General features: G+C 40.7%; 1 protein-coding gene across 1 annotated transcript in view; it reads left to right on the top strand.

Annotated features, from left to right (window-relative positions):
- Positions 1-290: 290 nt before the first annotated feature.
- The window catches only part of palm3 (paralemmin 3), a 54,217-nt gene continuing 32,700 nt past the window's right edge, over positions 291-21,807 (top strand). The window contains exon 1 of the mRNA XM_012877622.3: positions 291-742. The gene's annotated coding sequence lies outside the window, so the exon portion shown is untranslated. The remainder of the gene's footprint in view (positions 743-21,807) is intronic.

Genomic DNA, 21,807 nt, shown 5'->3' on the forward strand with positions numbered 1-21,807 from the left:
AATAGCATGTGTGTTTAAATAGTTAGTTTGAGCATAACTAGATTAAACAGGACACAGACCAGTTTTAATAATTGAAGAATCAAGATAGATGTAACATAATATGGTTTCAATGGCTGTATATGGTGATAAATTGATTTTTTTTAACTTAAAATGAGAGAATTTGATAAATATTAAGTATGTTGAACTATGCTGACACAGCTCCTAGAATGGGAGGCGGTGTTAAATGATGTGAGCGGGACCTGTTCTTTGAGGAAAGTTGTGTGTGTGTGTGTGTGTGTGTCCATTCGGAGGGAGAATAACAGGAAACATGAGGCTGCCTCTGCTAAGTGAGGAGGGCTGGCCTCCCGTAATGAGAGGAATCAGGTAACCGTGCGGCTCACACCGACCCTGTTCCTCCTCACACACGGGCTGTAAAGCCGCTCCAGGACCGGGGACACTATCACCCTCTCCCCCCCCTCCGGAAGCTAACTTTCGAGGACTCTCCAGGAAGTTTGAACCTGTGACGCCGCGTCGTCCTGCTGCCTTCAATGTGACGAAGGTGGCCGAAGCGCGAAGCGGAGCGAAGAGAACCGAGCCGAGCCTCCTCAGGTGCTGGGACTCGGTGTTGTTGCTCTTCCCTCTGGGCTGGAGGCAGGATATTTATCCTCTTTGACTTTTAACCGGTGGTCGAGTTTTTTTTTCTTCTTTTTTTTAAACTTGGTGTATTTTTTTAACGTAAGGCCAGGACGCAAAGCTTGAACAGGTGAGTGAACTTTATCGGCTCGGTTTTGACACCATTTTTAAACACATATTTGTTTAGCAAAGTTCGGGCGTACGTGCTCGGCTGACACCTTCTGATTGTGGACCAGACGGTGAAAGTGAGCAGAGCTGGACCTCCGCGGCAGCTGTTGACTTATCTGACCTCAGTTAAAGATCCGCTGCGGTATTTTTTTATTTTTTTTTTTTCTTTCCCCAAAATCAATAATAAAATCAGTCTGACATAGAAACAGCTGGCTTATGATGCGTGAATTTCCCCCAGCGGGATTTAACCACATGCAAAGTTTTTTTTAAACGCACACTGATTGGAGAGAAGAGCAAATTGTGGCTCTTCTGTTTTCGGCTTGATGACATCAAACCAGGTACGAGCTGATTAGCTGGCGTTAAACCTCGCATTTCAAACTCTGATTGGTTGCTGTACGCCTCACGTGATGTCATCAGAGGTGGACGCTCATTTTTTTGGGAGAGGTAGAGATTACTTTAAATATAAGGATTATCAAAAATAAATGAATAAATAATGAAACCAGCCATGTTGGCATCATGTTCTGTAGGCGACACACAGGAACTAAAGTCAGTTTGATTTTTTTTACAGAAACTAAAAGCAGGAGGTTTGACCAGAACTGCAACTGGACGGCATATATTTACTTTAAATGTTTCCGTTTCTGCCCCTACTGGTTCTTCCTTACTTTTTAACCACAGTATATCACTGTCTCTAAGGTTTCTTTCTGAGCTAGGTATTGGTTAAGACCATAGACATAATATAAGAGTAGACGCGTCATTGGGCGGGTTCTGCCTATGCTGCGATGCGTCAGGGCGTCCGCCATCTTAAATGTGGCAAATCTGCATTTACTCAGTCACTTAAACAGGATCAGAGGGACTTTAATCTCTGAATATACTTTGTATTCGTAGTATTTTTTTGTAATATTACAAGTTTATTTTCGTATCCCTTTAGCTTCATTCTCCTGAATTTATTCTCCTAAAGAATAAAAGTATTTAAAATAATCTAACCTGGCCCTATTACTCCAGGAGTGAAATAATTCTGCAAACTGTGATTATTCTGGAAATATTCCCCCTTAATTCTTATAATATAACGTTTTTTATCATAACATTATCACTTTTGTGTTTGTTTGTTTATTTTTACTTTATTGACCTAGGACTTTTTTTTTTCTCATATTATTAATTTTACCTCTTTAATACCACTCTGCAGCTTTAGTTTGTCCAGTTTTGCAACATGGTGCAGCCTTAGTTTATAGAAGGCAGATACAAGTAGTGAAATCAGCCAGAATACATTTCCATGCAGCACAGGAATGAGGCATCTTCTCTGATCCACGTTCACTACAACAGAACTTCACTTTTTTCTGCCACATACAATATGGCGGTGACGTTGACGTGCGAACCTGCGCCCTATGACTCGTCTACGTATATATGTCTGTGGTTAAGACGGTGTTTGTTATTCATCAAGTCAAAATGGGCATGGAGTTTAGATTGTATGCAGCAATAATTTGACACATTTGCTCAGTCGTTATGGCTTTACGAGCCACAGTCGCATCTGCATCTCGCAACACGCCCCTCAAAGAAGCGCACTTCTTTCTAACTAACGTTTGAGGTAAGGCCAGTCAGTTGAACCCCAGCCCTATAAGTCAACAAAACGCTGTAAAATACGGAGCAGCCTCGCTGCTTCTAGCCACCGCCACCAGATCTGTTTGACTTTACGCTGCCAGGGCTGCTTAGCATGCAGCTGTGCATACTGAGCGTCACGAGCTGAGGGCAGCAGGAGCTGCTGAGGTAGCTCCTCTTTCTGTCAAACTGAAGAACGGAGGCACTTAAAGCCGCATCCAGGAGGTGTTACTCACCTCCGGCTTCATTCGGCTCCCAGCTGGTAGTTTACGCTCGCGAAGGTTTGTTTGCCAGCACGCGTCTCAAGTTTCAAAGCAAACTTTCTTGTAAAGGATCTCGTTAAAGGATGTAAGGAAATGATAAATGTCAAAGGAGCGAAACGGGCCGGCAGTACTGGTCGGCGCTTATTTACGGCATGTTCCGAGGAAATCGTCCTCCTGATCATTATGCTCTCTCATAAGACCTGTAAGGGCCTCCTGTTTACCCTCCAACTCACTTCACAGGAGGATGTCACACCCCGCCTAATCATGTTCCAGTTGCAAAACTGAAACATGATTTAGTTGTTGTTGTTGTGCTTAGAGTTGTACAGAGAAATCAATAGGGCTGTGCATAAAAATCGATACAATGATTAATATTGATGTTTTTAAAAACGATTTAATATCGATATTCTGGCTTTCAATATCGATATACCTCCCAAACCCTAGGGGGCGTTATACCAGCGTGCCATTACTGTTTACAGCGAGGAAGCGCAAGTGAGACAAATTTGCGGAATGGCCGACAGGATTTTAGAAGCGCCTTCGTTCCTAAAATCAGACGTTTGGGCATGTTTTTGGTTTCTGTGAAACGTTAAATGCATAGAACTAAATGCACTTTTCCCGTTAATATATCGGTGTTCAATAAATTCAACAGAAATATAATATTTGGCTGGTTTTGGTGATTGAATGACCAATATCGACATGTATTCATTTGAAAGTAATACATATCGATATTGGAGTCAAATCAAATAAAGCTGAGCTATATCGAGAATCGTATTGTATCGTGAGCCAAGTATCGAGAATCGTGATCTTCTGACGTTCAGCTTGAGCGGCCATGACCAGTCTCATATCTGAGTGCTACCAGGCTGCGGCAATGGGGCCACTCCGCTGTGCGGACACTGTAAATGAGGGAAGAAGACTGAAAATTGGCTGTTATCAGAATCAGTGAGGTGTTTAAAAAAAAAAAAAAAAACAGTCAGGAAAAGCACACGTATGTAAAAAAGTTATTTAAAAATAAAGAGCACATGTGAAGGCACGTTGCCGATTCAGTCAGACTGCAAGTGAGAGCAGGACTTTCAACAGATGACCGGAAGTTTGAACGCGTTACAGCAAAATACGCTCAATTTGATCCTGCTGAGTCTCCATCTCTGTCATGGAACAAGCTGGCTTTGTAGACGTCGCTCGGAGGCGTTTTGGTTATCTCAGAGTTAAGCTAAGGAGCTACATCTTCTGGAATACACAGGAGCACTGTTGTTTTTTTATGTTAGCAGCACTAACCTATCATTTCATGGCTAACGTGAGACCGTTTAAATATTAAATTTGTAATAGATATAAATAATACCCAGTTGAACACACTTTTACTGTGAATACTCTCTCATAAAGACAGTGTCCTCCTAGTATACTTAATTAATGACTGCTAATGCTAGATTGCTCTCCCTGGTATAAGCAAAATCATACTGAGCTTAAATATTGGCAGGTTAAAGCATTACAAAAAGCAGGTATCAGAAATCGGAAACAAAATTCTTATTGCCGCATCGCGAGTTGTGCTTACTGAGCAGGTTAGCAACCATTCCCAGCAGTACAAGTCTGCAACAATGTGTTTCTTAGTATTTCATTTGAGGTTCATTTCCAGATGTGGAACAGTACTTTGTCTAGGCCCAATTAAAGGAAACGCAAGACATCAAGCATGCAAATAAACAGTTTACTGCTGTAACCCAAAATCGTTTTTATGCATGAGAAAGTCAGATTTGACTTTGACGTTGTGTTTAGTGAGAAACGTCTAATTTTCAAACCTGCTAGTTTTTCTAAATTGGAAATTGAAACCTCTGAGTACAAGTTGAATGCAACATAAGTCTAAACAAGTCCGCTGTTGTTCTTTTAGCAGATCGATCATTCAACCAATCAACGGAAACAATCGTTTTCAAAGTGTCGTTTTTAAAAAAAAATCTTCCCCAATGTACAAAAAAGGCCACGGAGGGTGGTGGTGGGGGGAGATAGTTGTTAAAGGCAGATAAACGGGCAGACTGTGTGGTTGTCAGTACCACCAATCAGCACGTGTCTTATCTTTTCAAACGGCATTGAAAAGAACAGGAGGAGAATGAGACTCTGACAAGGCTCTGGGAGATAAAAAAAAAACTGAAAGATAAAGTAGGGGAGACAAAAGAGTGGCTGGTTGTGATTAAATCCCCCACGTCTTTGCTCGGCAAACCAAACGTGATCAAGGCCGAATTTTATACGAGGAGAATTCCTCACTGTCTCGTCACCTTCAGGGTATTTCTCAAACATGTCCAGTTTTCACCACAAGACGTTAGATTTATAGATATCCATGCCCTGTGGCTGCAAGCTGACGCGTACCCGTGTGGTGAGGGTTTTAGCTTGTTTTAAAATATGACAATAGAATAGAAACATGCTTTACTGTCCCAATAAAGCATGTTTCTATTCTTCTATATGAAGAAGGGAACAAAAGGGGTCTTTTGTGTTCTTCGTCTTCTCTTTTTTTTACGGGTTGGGTTTGGTTGGGGGTTCTTTTTAAATGCTTGCTGTGGAGCATTGCCTTAATATGATGTTCATTAATTCTTAGTGTTTATGTGCGTACACAGGGCACAAACAAGCTTCCCTTCTGGTTATTATTGTGGCCCAACAGAAAATTGGCCCCAGAAGGCAAGGTATGCATATAAAAGAATGGACAAGAGTAGAGCCTAAAGACAAAACAGTGCATACTTTAATTAAACTTTAATTTAATTTTAAACATATTAAAAATAAATAAGAAAACCGTCATAGGAGGCGAAGTCCCATGACCTTTTTAGGCAAATGAGAATATAAGTTAAAAAACAAAAACAAGTTCATATCTATGGACTTAGGAAGACCTCAAAAAATTTACTCAGTACTTTAAGCGATGTTAAAGAACAAGTATGAATAACAAAGTTTTGGGTTCTTTTGCTGAAGGGCTTTTGTTTGCCTAAAGTTTGGGTGTCTCTCAGGATCCTGATCCCTTTTTCAGACCATAAATTTTCAGTTTCAAAATGAAAGAGAAACTAAAACCTGTAGTTAAAATGTTGGAGACACCCAGTCATTGAGTTTAAAAGTATAGGTGTCACTATAAACCTGAGTCGGCTGTACTAATATGCTCTAAATTGCTTCCCGCAGCAGTTGCCTGCATGACTTGCACCATATTTCTGCATGATGTCACCTTATCTGTCTAAACGTGCCTGAGATACCCGCCATGCCTCATCGCTGAAATGTGAACCATCGTCCAAATATCCTCCTTTTTTACTTTGTTGTTGATGATGACTGCTTTATTGGGTAAGGGGGGTGGGGGTTCTTGCAGCGGTCTTTAGAGATTGCTGTTGCAGGAGTCGGATGACTCGGTGCTAGCGTTTCCAAAGCTGGACCTAACAAATGTGATTTCAGTGCTAGAAAACATGACAAAATTCAGGTTGGCCAATGCGCGTCGCCAAAGAAGTAGGACACAAAGATTTGTTTCTTGGTAGAGCTGGGCCAAAAATTCCTGCACATCGGTCTTATGTTAAACACAACAAAAGTAATATAGCAGCCCAAATAAATGCTTTTTGTTGATTTTTGAGGTAAGATCTCCTGGCCCATTGCCTTATAAGAGAAAATAACTTTCAAATAATAATTTCAACTACCTGCTTAATCCGGATGCGCTGTGGGATGGGGTTGAGCTTTTGGGCTTCAGACACAGTTCTGCTGGGAAACGGTGAGTCCTGTCATTCACACTGATATTATGTTCTGACTCTTTAGATATCTGGTCATTACTGCGGACACTGGTTCTTAGAAAGCAGAACATTTTCACACTGGACCATGGTTCAAGAAAAGATTGATGCAAAACCAAAGTCCAGGTGTTACATTGACTCAAAGGTTTTCAGAGGCTAATCTTGTGAAACATTTGCTCTGAACAAAATTGTCCTATCAGAAAAGGCTTCACCTCACTTTCACTGTACTCCCGTATGGACAGGTTCGGTCTAAGCAGGTGAGGTCCACTTCTTAACAGATCAGTACTACTCAAGTTTAGGCTCTTAATGAGAGTTTTTACAGTTGAGCCAAAAATGATTCATACCCGTGGCAGATGTAGATTTAAAGCTGTCTTTTGACTTAACCAACATGTTTCTTTTGACTGGAGTATTTAGATATTTGAGAAAATACTACACGTGCCACCGACTTTAGGAAAAAGAGAGACTATTTCTGTGTTTGATCACATTTTATATGAAAGAGCATGTTTGAAGTTATTCATACCCACTATAAGCTTTCAGAGCGTGTGTGGAGAATTCTATGGTCTATACCCTCCCATAGAACACCATACTGATTTAGAGGAACCTGATTACCCTGGTTATTTGGGTACAGCTGCTATCATCAGCACAGCAGGATGAAAACAGCAGCTCTCTGCAGTTGGTTTGTAGCGAGTCGTGGCTAAAAAAAGAGCTCATTGAGGACCTACGGCTGTGCATTGTGGCTGCTCATTACTCAGCAAAGTGCTACAAGGCCACATTTAAGTATCTTCAAGTTTGAGTAGCTGCAGTACCACATGTTATTAAGCAATACAAGTCGTTCCACGCGGAATAAAAACCTCACAGGACGTGGTAGCAAGTCAACGTTGTACTGGCAACGCTGATGGTGTGAGATGTAATAATAAAGGATTTAAGGATCTCCCCACCATGGCCACTCTGAAGAACGTTGACCATGCTGGTGGCAACAACAACTTTGGGCAGGCGGACCACCAGACAATCCATTCAGCTGGACTTTATGTACGCAGACCGACAAAGAAGTCAGTTCTTCAACGTAGGCATTCAGAAGCCCTTTTAGTCTTTGTACTATCTCATCTGGGCATGCGGCGTGATGACCAGAAATGTAATAACTTAGCCATAATGATGTTGCCTTCATTTTGCGTGAAGCAGGAGAAGCAGTAAATCCCAAGAACACCACCCCGGCTATCAAGCATGGTGAGATGCTTGTGTTGGCAGCACTGGACCTATCAGTACTACAATGAAACAAACGCAGCACACAGCTGAAACGTGGATGAAACTGTTAGCTAGCAAGAATATTAACATTTTGCCACGGATTAACCAGAGCCCTGACTTGAATCTTACACAAAATCTTGCAAAGGGGGCTAAAGATTAGTGTGAGTGCAAAAGGGGCATTCCCACCTCTAACATTTGGAGCTTATTGCACAAGATGAAGCGTCAAAGACACCAGTGGAGAGGGGCAAAAAGTTTTTCAGCAAACTTAAGGACTTGCTAGATGTAATAGTCAATAAAGGCTTGTTGGTGGATCATTGAAAAGGGTATAAAACAATCTTGAACATGGGATCTGTTTTTTTTTTTTTTTAAATGTAATTAAAAGCATAATTATTTTATCCCCTCACAATGATACCTCCTGCACACTGTCTTGTCTTGCAGGAGTGTCATTTCCAATCAGACACAAACCTCTAGATTGAATAAACCTTCAGTTTAAATCTGCCAGGACTATGAATAGGTTTTGGCTAAACTGTACATGTTATAAGTTGTATAAACTGATCAGAAATACATTAAAATGAATTCTCTAGTTGGGATCCAGCACAAAATCTTTCAGTAATCAGCAATGAAAGTCGTTTAAGTCGATATGCAAAGATGGTTAACGATTTGCTGCTTTCATATATATTGTGAGAACAAGTTCAGTGAAAATGGAAGAGACTGGTGACACAGGCTAGACCAATCTAGTCCACCAGTTTCTTTCTTTGGTCCAGGGTCGCGTTTTATGACTGTGAGACCAACATTTGGATGGATTTTTTTTTTGTTTTGATTTCGCACCACAAATTATCTAAGAAAAAACCCCCACTAAAATATCAGTTAATGCAGGACTTGCCATTTTTCTTGGCGCCGTTGTCCTGGTGTGGAGAGAAACTGAAATGCAGCAAGCATCGAATGATGCCAGAAAGCTCATCTACTGTCGCGCATCCTTCCAGACCTGGAGGCAATCTGTGATGTGGTCTATTATATGGTAAATCATGTTGCTATATCTCTGCCAGTTCACAAATAATTTAGAGGAAACTCACCTGTTGCTGAATTCCAGAGCGCCAAAAGATCCAAGTCCCACACTGAAATGAGCCAGCTTGTTTGCTGGGCTTTTGGTGGCTAGGCTTCTGTCCTGCAAACTGGTAGAAATGTGTTTTGCATGTACAATATAGACATTTTTCATCAGAGGAGGTGGAATAATGTCGTTTAATTTGTCTTGCAGCTGTCAGACATCCTTCTAGCTGAGCACAGATTAAGACAAATGAGTCACACTCGTCGCTTTGCTAGAGCTCTGTCACTCTAGCTCTATCAGCACAGGCTGTTATTCACATCACAAATCATTTTGTCCATTTAAACGTTAAAGGTAAAACCCAGAAAAGATAGGTGGTCCAAATTTGAAAGCGCTAATAGTTTTATTCAGTTTAGTGACTGGTTTGAGAACCCATTTACTTTCAGTTACCTTGAAATATGTCTGGTTTCCTACTGGTGTCATTTATGATGTTTCCATCAGCGACTAAGAGACATAAAAACAGAATTTTTCTCTTTCTAATTTTTCTGAGGTTTTTTTTTTTGTTATTATCTCTTGCTCTCGTTTATGAACAGCATAGTTACAGTATTAAAAGTTCATCTTAGATTCTTGTAGATGAAATAAACGAAATTATTGGCCACAGAGGAGTAAAAATTCCACAATAAACCCGGAAATCTTTAAATTCATTTCACATATTTGTGAAAAAAAATACTTAGATTTTTTTATGTCAAGTTGTAAAGACAAACATGATCTCTCACCACGATAAAGCATACATTCGCTGTATTAGATCTAGGATATTCTCTAACATTGCAGAGATAGCAATCTGAAGGGTATTCCACAAACTAAATCATGCAACTCCCCTGAAGTGTCCTGGCCTCCACTTTAGGAGCCCCTGCTCTACATCATGTTAGCCAACTCTCTAGGTTTTCCTGTCATAGTCCCAACATTCAAAGTTCCTACTCTCAGTCCTATACTTTTGCCTTTCTTCTTCTCTCTCTGCCTACAGAGATGTCATGCTCCTATTTTTCCTCTTCTTCTTTGCTGACCAACAGTAGCTCAGTTTCCACTGGTACCCTGTCGGTCACCAGCACCAGTGCAGTGGCCTTCGTTGTTTACCCGGACCCGGACTGATCCGGTTTCACAAATCATGTTATTGACTCGCGTGGTAAATTTGACAAAAACTTTTTACGTCGGATAGCCTTCCAAATGCAACTTCTGCATTTATCTATGCTTGGAACTAAAATAGGACACAGGACACTGTGGCCCCTTTGGGGATGCATTTGAAAGAGCTTAATTTTTGTGATATTACGACTAGAATAAAGGGTTTATGAATATTAATCTCTTTTCATTATTTAATTACCCAGTTCAAGTTTTATCTAAATATTTAATGTTGAAATAGAGATGGTCAAATAACCCCAAGAATCATTCCCTTGATTCCTTAGCAGATCGGTGCTTTAGCATCACTAGCAGCTGTGAGCCAGCTGGCTGCTGTATTCTTAGGATTTTGCAAATCTTGTCACTGTTGTTTTTTTTTTTCTCTACAGTTTCCAAAATGCTGCCAGATAAATCATTTAAAATCACTGGGAGCTTCTTCAGTGCTTTTGCAAATGGAAATTGTCGGCCGAAACAGAAATCTTTATGATTCAACACTGTCAACACAATAGGGCAACTGAAAAACCATTTCCTTTCTTGCTTCAAAAGAAAAATGTCTCAAACAGGTACAAGCTGCCAGGCTTAAATGATTGGTTTGAATTTTGTTAAGTGGGCTTCTGTGAAGTTGTTGTCAGTAATAGTTCCCTTACCTGTACTGGAAAGATGTCCTGTAGCCCTGCTGTTGAAGAAAATAAATACATCCTTAGAGTAGTGGATGCTAACAGGTAGTCAGATTTACCCAATTGGTTTTAGCTAAATATAGCATCTTTAAAGTCACCTAAACCTGAAAAAGTTAAAGGTAACTATTGTTTTGCTTGGTGCTGTTTCGTTCACCCAAACGTCTATGTTCATGTTTACCTTGGATCAGCTTGTCTGGTGTACCAGTCAGCCAGTTCAGCCAGGCTTAGAAAATTAACATTGGACTGTCACATGTGAAACAGCATACAGACAGTTATACAAACACTGTCATTATTATCTATTCTTGTTTATGTTTTTATATAGAATGATTCATTTTTTTAATCATTTCTCACAGATTTCCATAAAGTGTCAGTGTCACAAACTGGGCAGGGGGATGGGGGCTAAAGCCACCTTCAAGAGACTTTTCCCTTTTTCAAGGCATTTCCAGGCCAATGGAATCACAAACTGCGCAAAGTTAAACCGAGTAGAGAGGAGCCGAGCGGGGCAGGCCAGACCGAGTAGGGACGGTGGAACTGCGGCTGTAGTTGTTTGACAATCATCCCAGTGGATTCACGATCAGCCACTTTGACAAATCAGCTAATGAAGCTGATTGATTGACTGTATTTTTTACTAGCTTGGTAGCTTCCACCTCTCTGAATATTTAATTACCAAAACTTCCACAGGCAAATGACATGTTCCTATTACAGAACAGATAATTACTATCAATAAAACCTTCACAATATCTCTTTCTATCTGGGGCTCATGACAGCTTACACTAACTTCGCAAGACACATTGACGTGTTGACAGCCAGTGGATAAAGCTTTCCGAGAAAAACTCCACCTTTGAGGAGAAACATTGCAATGTTTTAAGATCGTGACACCTTGTGCCACAAGATCCCGTCCCACTCCTGCGGAAGCTGCTTTTCACCAACAGACAGCAGTTGTCAGACTGTGCTAGAAACAGTAACGTTGATCAGTTTTATGAGATTTGGATCATCCTGAGGAAATCAGCGGTACCTACTTAGAGGCTCTTTATCAGCTGGCATCAGAGGTGGTGCGTATAGTTCCTGCTCTAGTAGTTAGCAGGTCATTTGTCTGCTTGAACTCTCTGAAATTTAGATGGGCAAGGTGAAGGTTATGTTGCATGGCAACAGGTGAAGGTGAATCAACTTGACAGTCGGTGTTGAACTAGTAGTTGTACTTTGATGCTTTTTTAAACACTGGGAATTTAGGTTTAAGGCCATAAATGAAAGCAATGTTGAATGTTGTTGCTGCAGTGTTCAAATTCAGTTTCATCCTAATGAATGAGATTGGTTTTAATCTGCAGTGCGTGCAGCGTGTGTTATCTGGGAATATGTGTGTAGTTGAGGCTGAGCCTGTGAGGCCCAGCAGCCTCACAGGCTTTTGACTCTTTGACAATAGCCAAAATGAACCGAGACTGGATTACACCAGTCCTGCATTCCTTTCCAAACCTGTTTAAAATGCACACACACACACACACTTACAGATTCACACACAGAAATCCTGTACACAGGGACGGACAAAGGACTGGAGCAAGCCAAAACATGTCCTATAGACTTCTGTTTGAAGTCCAAATAGAACAGCAGTGTCTGTACTGATGTAGTGAGGGAGAAACGTCCTCAGAGAATCAGATGAGTTTTAGCTGGCTGTGTTCACTCTGATTTAGGTAATGCTTCATTTCTCTTCTATGTCTAGCTTGTGAATAAATAGAGCCTGAAGCAAATCTGCATTAGCATTCCCACCAAACAAGATAGTTTTCATTTCAGAGTGTTTGCCTAATGTTATTCTGTTGCTCTGTGGGACTGCCACCTGTCAAAACATGCTTCTCATTCCTGTAGTTGGGTCTTTGTAATATAGCGGCGGTGAGCGATCAAACCACAGCAAGGCTTGAATAGATAAATTGCTGCCATCTGTCTCTGGATGAAAATGCACGGATACGTTTGCAGGTTTGCCGCAAAGATTCTGCAGTTGCTTAAAGCTCACAGTTGAAAACGACGTTTTCTGTTCTCAGACAGCTAAAGCAGTCAAGCCAAACCTTGCTTGCAGCTCCCCAACGGTGCCATGCTTCACCGTGAATCTTCCTTGGCGTTTACACTTGAACATCTGAATCAAGATTGAGTTTCTCTACAATGGCTGTTCCCTTTGGGATTAATAAAGTGTTTTTGAATTGAATTTCACTTTTATGTTTTTTTTTTTCTTTTGTGAATTTCTACTTGATCATCAATAGGAATGGATTTTCAGGGCCTAACATTGTCACACTGCTGGTTGTAATACGACAGGCTGCATGACTTGTTATAACAAGAGAACTGCATCAGAAAAGTCCAACAGTACGATCGGTACATAATAAATAGAAATTTTCTGAGTGTTAATGTGCTTAAAATTAGTGCTGGAGGCTGAAGACAGGGCAAGAATGATGATGGGGGGGGGGGGGGGCAGTGATAAAAGCATCGTTTTTTGTAGAAGCAGCGATCACGTTTCATGGTTTTTGATTCCTCATAGTTGTCGTCTGTGGTTTGTCCATTTTGTAACACTTAACAAGCACCGACCACTGGTTCAAGCTCACATGCAGAGATTGTATTTCAGGAAATTTGCCAAATGAGAGGAACATACAGTACGTTCCTTGTCTTTCACTGTGCGTAAAACAAGCCGATATTAGCTAGTTGATTAATCAGGGTACCTAGTCAAATAAAGCCTACCGACAGTTGCTTGACAAACATGGTACTCGCAGCTTGCCAGTTATAACTTTCAAACGGTTACCTTAAAAAAACTGATGAGTGGCACTGCTTTAGTTTCCATACCATTACTGTGTGTTTTTTTTTAATTACTGGGATCATTTTGAAACAGTGGAGTGAGTGTTTCTTGTAAGGGAGGTTAAAGTGTAGGAGCCTTGTTTAAGCTGACCTGCAGTGGGCAGCAACAGGTGGGAATGGTCACTGGGACAAGACTTTTGGACCGTTTCTGTAGCATTTCATTACAATGACTTTAAACCTTGGATACAATATGGTGAGAAGTTTTCTAAAGCTTTGACATCATCTCCTTTTTGTGTGCTTTACTTTTTGGTAGACTTTCTTTTCGTCCTTGCTGAAAATGCCTAAAACCTCAGTGCAACTTCACGAATGGTCCATGCCTAATCATCAGCATACAGAAGCACAAATTCTCTTCTCACACTGTGACTCGTGTGAAAAGCCACAAGTCTTAGGTTAGTCTACAGCCAAGATACTGATGAGCTAGAATCAGGCCCAGTGTAACATGTCAGTGGGAACCTGATGAAGAACATATTTGAGAAGTCACAGCCTCCGTTGCTTGTTAGGACTTGTCAGAACAGGTGCCTCTGAGTCCTCTCTCTTCTCATCACTCCTTCAAGTTCCTTTTCTCTCACTCATTAGAAGCTTTCTGGTTGCCTGCAGGATTTTTTATTCCTCCTGCTCATATGTCTGATTCATCCTCCTATTGTTTATTTCATCTGAGAGATGAGGCAGATTAAGCCTTTTAAAAGGCCAAAAAAAAAAAAATCCCAAATGCACATGTACAGTATGTTGTTGGATGCTCTGGATAAAGAGCTTTAATTGCTGAAGTTCACTAATGTTCTGTTTGTGCCTCAAGGAAACTTCACCTTCAGTTGCAACCGCCCATCTGCAGAGTTCAACACAGTGCATTTTGCGTCAAGGGTAGAAATGCTGCATTTCCTCTTATTCTGTATGCTAATATGTCCCTGAGCTGCCTTTGCACAGCTTTTCTGAGATAATGCTGGTGATAAATGGAGTTTGTGTGTCCCAAAACAATAAAGGAACACTGATTAACTGTCTGACTGCGGGTGGGTGGGGGTGGGGGGGGGGGGGCTGGTAAGCCACCATGTCCTGTTCCGAGGAACGTCATGACTGAGTGGACTTGTAAACAAATGGTTGTGCAGTGAACCAAAAAGCTGTCGTAACCAATTACATTTTTTTTTTAAACTGTAGCAACGGTGATTTTCGTGTCTCAACTTGTAAATTCTTTCTGACTAAATAACGTGTTTGTTGTTAAACCTCGATTTCAACAGTTGGAGTCAGAACCAGATATTTAAGTACGCCGGATAACTTCAGCCATTACCTATTTTTTTTCCCTCTCCTTTTCTGACAATAAATAAAAATAGTTTTCCTGTTTTACCCCAAAAAAATAATTTAAATCATATTTTTTAAAGTTTTTTTGTCTTTAAATTCAGAGGTTTACTTAAATTTCTATGGCATATAATTGCCTTTTTAAATTGTGCGACTTGGTACAAATGTCTTGGGTATTCTTCCACTCTCCCAACAGTTTGCTGGAGTTTTAGCCCATTCCTCCTGACAGAACCGCTGTAACTAAATCCTGTTTGTTGGCCGCATAAAGTGATGACAGTAGGTCTGAGCAGCGAGCCAAATGCCGTGGGACATTCCTTGATCTCTTTCAACTTTTGCCAATAAAACACATTGGATGGGTTCCACTGAAGGGCAACAAAATGGTACAGGTTACAGAACGTTTAAGGGAAGATTCTTTAGTGGCTGGGATGCCTGAGAATAAGATGAAATGGAGACGTTTGCTTCGCACACCACCAGTGTGGGCTTCCCTTTAGAATCTGAGCTGTACAACAGACTTTTCATGCATAGTATTTGCAATAAACTCCACTAAATGTCACTCCACACCTCTTGCTTTTCTGCAGGACCATCTTGGAGCTTTCCCATGAGAAACTTCTTTGTCCTTTCAGGGGTTACCACAGAGACTCATCTGTTTCCATGTAATCCTATCTTCTGCATCTTCTTCTGTCACATCTTCATGTTCTCTTTCACTCCATCCATAAATCTCTTCCTTTAGGACTCCTGTCTGGTAGTTCCAGCCTCAGCATTGTTCAGTATATGATACGTTGCTAGATTGTCAATTTTTGCTATTAAAACACATTGGGCGGTTTCCACTAAAGTGCACCAAGCACTTTGCCTACAGACATGACTAAAGTTTGTTGGCCCATGAGAATATGCAGAATATATGTGCTTTCTGGATAACTTTGCTCATCTCTAGAGCCATTCTGCTGATGCAATGATATATTTTGTCATTCTAGTTTGTTCCTTTCTCCACGATTTTCTTCATCCTACATTCTTCCAGATCTGACATTTCTAATGTGCAGATGCAACTGGCAGATGGTGACTTTAGCCTAGCTTACTGATCAGAAACCTCACCAGAAATGGTTCCATTCGTAGGGCTTTCATGTAGCCATTTACAGTAATTAGACTTACTTCAGCCAACTGCGTGTTTGGCTGAATGCATAAAGAGTAAACAAGCTGCGGTTTGACCATGGCACTAGGCTTGGTAGAGAGTACTTAGCAGAATTGTTTCTTGTGTTTTTAATTTGATCAAGAAGTAATCTTGTATAAAACCGGTCTGTAATCTGAGTAAATATGGTGAGAATGCAAAAATAAACTTCAACAAACTGGCCCATAAATCAGCCTACTTATTATTATTTGGATGGTGATGATTACAATCTGAATGATTTGATCTGAATCAATTATCCCAACCGATTTTTGTAAACTTTAAAATTGTACATCTGGTACAATGCAGGTAACTTTAAGTTTAAACAGCAACCTCTTGTGTTTCTATATGCACCTTTCAGTTTAAGACTATAGCATCCTGTAAAAACTTGCAGGATGCATGCATACCAAAAGATTTTCCTTTTTTATTATATTATCTATAAAACATTAGGGCGTAATGTTTGCTGCAGAGAATACTAAAATCAGGAACGCACTTGGATGAAATGGCATAAACCTCTTTCCTGGGGCTCTTTCATGGTACATGGCTGAAGTAGCTCTATATTTATTAAGAACACCTATATATGCAATAGGTAAAAATAGGCAATTCTATTGAATATTAGAAAATGGAAGGTCTGAGCTGATCCCGCTAATATTTGATTGTCATTGTTATATAATGGATAATAATACAACAATAATATTAAATTGATTGTTGATAGTTACATGCTTCAGAGATTATCACTCTTGGCCATAGATTTTGCCTCTTTTGAAACAGTTTTAGACAATCAGGAGTAACAGTATGTTGTACCAGGTTATACAATGTTTGCTGTGTACACATTTATCACGACTCAGTATCGGTGCCTCAGTCATAATATTGTGTACCATCCTTGTGTTTCAGTGACACATGAATATTTCCTCATCTTTAGATAATCTCTCAGCGTCACATTCCTTTGCTTTCAATGCTGTAGCATATACAATTTCATTTGCAGCTAAACTGGGTTGACAGGATTTGTTTGGGGAGTTTTAAAAAGGAAATAAGATTTCAGGACATAAATCAGAGACACAAAGGCTCCACTGTTTGGTAAGTGCTACTCAGATGTTGCTGAAGTAACTCAGTATTGTCACTTGATCTCATATGCAATGCAGACACTCTTTCTATGGTGAAAAAGATTCCCTCACCGCAGTATGCCATTTGCTTGAAGGGGCACGAGTTGAAGGACAGTTCAGCGTATTTTCTTATTCAGCTAAAAAGTGTCTGACCACCTAGGGTGGCTAATTGAACATTTATCCTTAAATATAATGAACCCTGCACCCTTCATCCGTATACACATGCACTATATCACAAGGGGCAGCGTGGTTTTCTCATCTTGAGACCCATGTAGGATGTTTTTTGATGCGGCGACATAAATGGCAGTATAGGGAACAGGGTAGCAGCAGCTTTACCATGGTTTTCTTAAACATGCTAGTATGTAAGACAAAATGTGTTGGGCTAAAAGTTAACTCACTTTATATTAGCCAGTAGGCAAGTGTAATGGCGTCTAAAGGTAGAGGATGGTAGTTGGTTTCCCTAAACAGGTTAAAAAAAGCCCTCTTTGTGTAGCATTAAGGGTCATCATACAGCTACATTTGAGACTCGGTATGCTTTTATGCTTCAAATACTCCTGCTTACTTCAACTACTTCAACTAACTAGTGCTTGTGTCTGTTGAGGCAATGCATTTGTAGGACAATACATTGGTAGCTAAAGTATATGCTTTTATTGCCAATTTTACTTGAAAACAATCCAAATAACAAAATGTCAAATAATAAAATATCATTATGTTTTATTCCTATTTAGGAGTCGAGAAAAAACAACAACTTAGTATTCCTAAATGCATACTTTTAAAATGCTCAAAAGAAGGACCTTTTTAGAAAGCTTATTTAGGTTTAAGTAGAAAAAGGATTGGCACTGTGATAAAATGGCAATCTGTCCAGGGTGTACCCTACCTCTCGCCCAATGGAGATAGCACCGCCCCAATGCTTCCCACAACCACCACCTCTGCAGCCCTGCATAGATGAGCATATAGGTTATAGAAGATGGATGGATGAATGGATGGATAGAAAAAGAGGAAATGGTTTAAATAGAGGACTCATCATTAAAAGTTGCTTCAGTTTCAGAGTTTAGTCTTGGACTTCTGCACAGGCAACTACTGCTTAATGATTCAAGTAAAGAGTTGCGCATTGTGCTGACACAGCAATGGAGGCTATCTTTATTCACTGTGTACACTGTCACTGATGGGGAAAACCTGCACCAACCTTTCTTTAGATGTGGGACTACCAGCTTCTATTTTCGTCTGTTTTCTCTTTAGATGAAATGTTACAGATTTTCATTCTTTTCCTTAATTTCAGATTTCAAAGAGTCCGAAAGAGTGGTATCTGAGCTTATTGAATACCAATGATATTTTAAGACAAACACATGTTCTGTTACAACTTTAACCAGAAATAATACGTAGGGGCAAAACAAGAAATCTATTTTAAGTTATTTATGAAGCCACAATAAACTGCATACTGTCCACAAAGGCCAAATTGCATTGAAGTCATAACATTGACCACTGCTGGTCAATGTTATGGAATAATACATGAGGTGCATTATGATAGGCTGTCGAGTACAGGGGGGGGGGCTTCCTGGACTAAAACAGGTGATATTTCTGAATTCTTCATTTAAACATAGAAGGCACTAATAAACCTATGGAACACGACGAGCATGAAAAGGCAGCTCAATATCATAGATTTCCCACCGCTGTCCTTATGTGTTTTTTTTTTTTTTTTTTGGTGCAAAAGAAATCTTAGCATCAGTGCTAAAATCCTTATGTATGTTTTATTAGCTTTAAGTCCAGGACCTTTCAACACTAAAGCAACTTTATACTTACACATTTCAACAGTACAACACACTACATCAGTTTTTGTTCTATATTATCGGACGTCTTTGAGATTAACTAGTCCTGGTGCGGGTGGCGTCCAACATCCCGAGCAGATGTGGCAACGTGGTCCTCCTGAAGGGAGAAATGTCCTGACTCCCTTCTAATCAACACCAGTATAATTGTCACATGCTCAGCTTGGGTGGAAAATCTCTTATGCGGTTTCTTGTATTTAATTTACCAAACTGAGATTTGTTTTTCCAAGTCAAACACGCAGGACTAACAATGATTATTTTTCTCTTCCCCTCCGTTCTGATTGCATGAACTTAAGCAAGAGTAAGAAGGAAGTCATTACTGATTTACCAGCGAAACCTGGAAACATCTGTCGCATTGCTTTCTTGAGCAGCCACAGCAGAGATCAGGTGGAGAGCGGGTGGTGTGTGCTCTGTGCGCCAGTGTTTCTGCAGTGGGCAGCAGCAGGCAAAGACTAGGATCTGCCTACCTTCTGCTGAACAGAGACTCTGTCGTGTGCAAACACGGTCTGTTTGCCGCTGTGTGTGTGTGTGTGTGTGTGTGTGTGTGTGTGTGTGTGTGTGTGTGGCACCTGACAGCTCACAGTTGAGCCCCCTCAATCTCACTTATAACTGCAAAGGGTATTTGCTTCATTGAGGGGCTATTTTTTCCCCCATTTCCATCACTGTCTCTTCTCTCAACACTGTTTAGTCAGATTATCAGTGCATTAACTGGCTAACCACTGAACACTGGGACAGGTTTTGAAGATATCGTTTGATTTTTTTCTTTTTTTTCCCCCTCGCAGTGATGGCTTTGATGCTCTGAAGCTTACATGCTCTCTTGTGATCATTTTAGAAGGCTTACCGTATGCATCTCAAAGTTAACCCACAGATATTTATGTGACAGACAGATTAACGTCCTGTCTGTTCAGAGGCGGACGAGTTATTTGGACCTTGCTGTCACTCAAGGCACCTTGCAGAAATATTCACACCCCTTAAGCCTGTCCTTATGGCGCCACGTTACAACCCCAAAGCTTCACGCTATTTTATTGGGATTTGATGTAATGAAGCAATGCAAAGTATTTTGAAGGGGAAGTGTTTTTTCCCCCCTACGCTATGATATCTCTAAATAAAATTTGGTGCAACTAGTTTTCTTCAGAAGTAACGCAGACGGTCTACAGAGTCCGTTTGAGTAGGATTAAAAAACGACAATCTGTGTTTAAAACTTAAAATTTAATGTTTCCAGGTTTTCTCTACCCAACCCAACTGAGCTTGAGCTATTTTGCAAAGATCAGTGCACTAAAAAAACATTCAATCTCTAGATGTGCAAAGCTGGTGGAGACATATACCCCGTTTACACTACCCCTTTTTAACCGTGCCGAGACCAGTCCGAGCTCGGTAACTGAGATAACTACCAAGTGTAAATGGAACGCAAACTGAACTGAACCGTGCCAGACACAACCGGACCGTGCTAAATCTAGACCAGTTCCATGTGTGGGTTCGGCTCGGTTTTTTTTTGGCTCGGTTCTCTAACAACAAAGAGTGCATGAGCAGACCGCGTCATCTCCTTACAGTCAGCTGACATTTCAGACATTCATAAAAATACTAGCTTCCTTACCGTGACACACGATTTCCAGTGATGATTCTGCTTAGCAGTGTGATGAACCTCAGCGTCTGTCATTTCCTGCGTCTGTAAATCCTTATTAGACGTTCGTTTGTCTTATCCACTTCCCAAAAGCCGACTCTGTCAAGTAAATTCACCAAAAGTTGACATCTTCGCCTGACTCTCTGCAAACAACGAAATATAACCACGCATAACTTCCTGAATGTTACGGGCGCTGGCATTTTTATTTGTTTGATTCCCTTCCTCAATCCTAGAGAGCAGTAGTACCATAGATCGTCACTAGGAGGCGAGGAACCAAGGAACCGAGATAGCGTGATGTGTAAACGGTCGTCAGAACCAAGGCTTGGTTAACTGATCCAAGCTCGGACCGAGCTCGGCATGGATCGGTTTAACAAGGGTAGTGGAAATGAGGCTAAACAGCGGTTCTGCAAAGTAGCTGAATATAAACACTCTAGGAATTTTTAAAATTTTTATTTTATTTTATTTTGGGGGGGGGGGGGAAGTAAACCATCTATCATTAGAATACAATGACATTTATGGACGTAAGTGGTCAAAATGTGAACAAGTCCAAGAGGCGTGAATTCTTTTTGCATTGAGCTGTATGTGTGAGGCTGCGGCTAGACCTTGCATGCTCCAAAATGCGCTTCACCATTAGTTGTGTCACACAGGAGTCCCGACCATTGCAGACACACACCCACGGCGATGAAATCTATTGTTTTCATTCCGCTGACCTGGACTGTCAATCCGAAGGACCTTGTGCTGGTTCAGCAGTGGCATTCAAGCCCCACAAATCCCACCTATACCACCCACATGCGGACGCTACACACAGACCCACCCTGTCCCGCTGTGTGAGAGATTTATTTCTGTCTCAACACGGAGGATATCCATCTCCAATAACGCGATTCCTGCTGCAGAGTCTGTAAAGCAACCAAAAAATCAATAACTGTTGAAAAAGCACTTTTACAACGATTCCCTCTGTCCATCTCTCAAGCTACAGAGTGATTGCCTCTCTCGTTTCTCCCCGACTGCGATTGAAGTTCTATCTAGGAACGTGTTTTACGACTTTCTGGCTGTTTGAGTCGGGCTCTTCCTGAGCGATGGCCGGTGATGACAGCGGAGGATGCTCAGGTTCAGAGATCGTGCGACCGCATGTTCCTGCTCTAATCTTCTGGTGGACATTGTTTGTGCTCTTCCTGTTCCTAAACACATGGATGGGAGGATATTTTCAATTTGCAATGGCCTTGCTGGGGTTTATGTCTGTGTCGCAGGAAATCTGAAATCCTCCAGGTTGAACTTTTAACTTCACTCTAAATAGCACTGCTTCTCTGTTTCCAAGTCTTCTGTTGTCTCACATTTATGAATACTCCATTTTTATAAAAAGAACCTGAGCAATATTCAACATGCTGTATAACAAGATTTTTTTATAAACAAAATCATAAATATTAAAATCCAGAGCAGGCAATGCTGATTTTCTTGCAAAGCATTCTGCTTCTCATCTCCTGCACAGTCTC

The sequence above is a fragment of the Fundulus heteroclitus genome, chromosome 5, assembly GCF_011125445.2.
Source record: "Fundulus heteroclitus isolate FHET01 chromosome 5, MU-UCD_Fhet_4.1, whole genome shotgun sequence".
Taxonomy (NCBI): Eukaryota; Metazoa; Chordata; class Actinopteri; order Cyprinodontiformes; family Fundulidae; genus Fundulus; species Fundulus heteroclitus.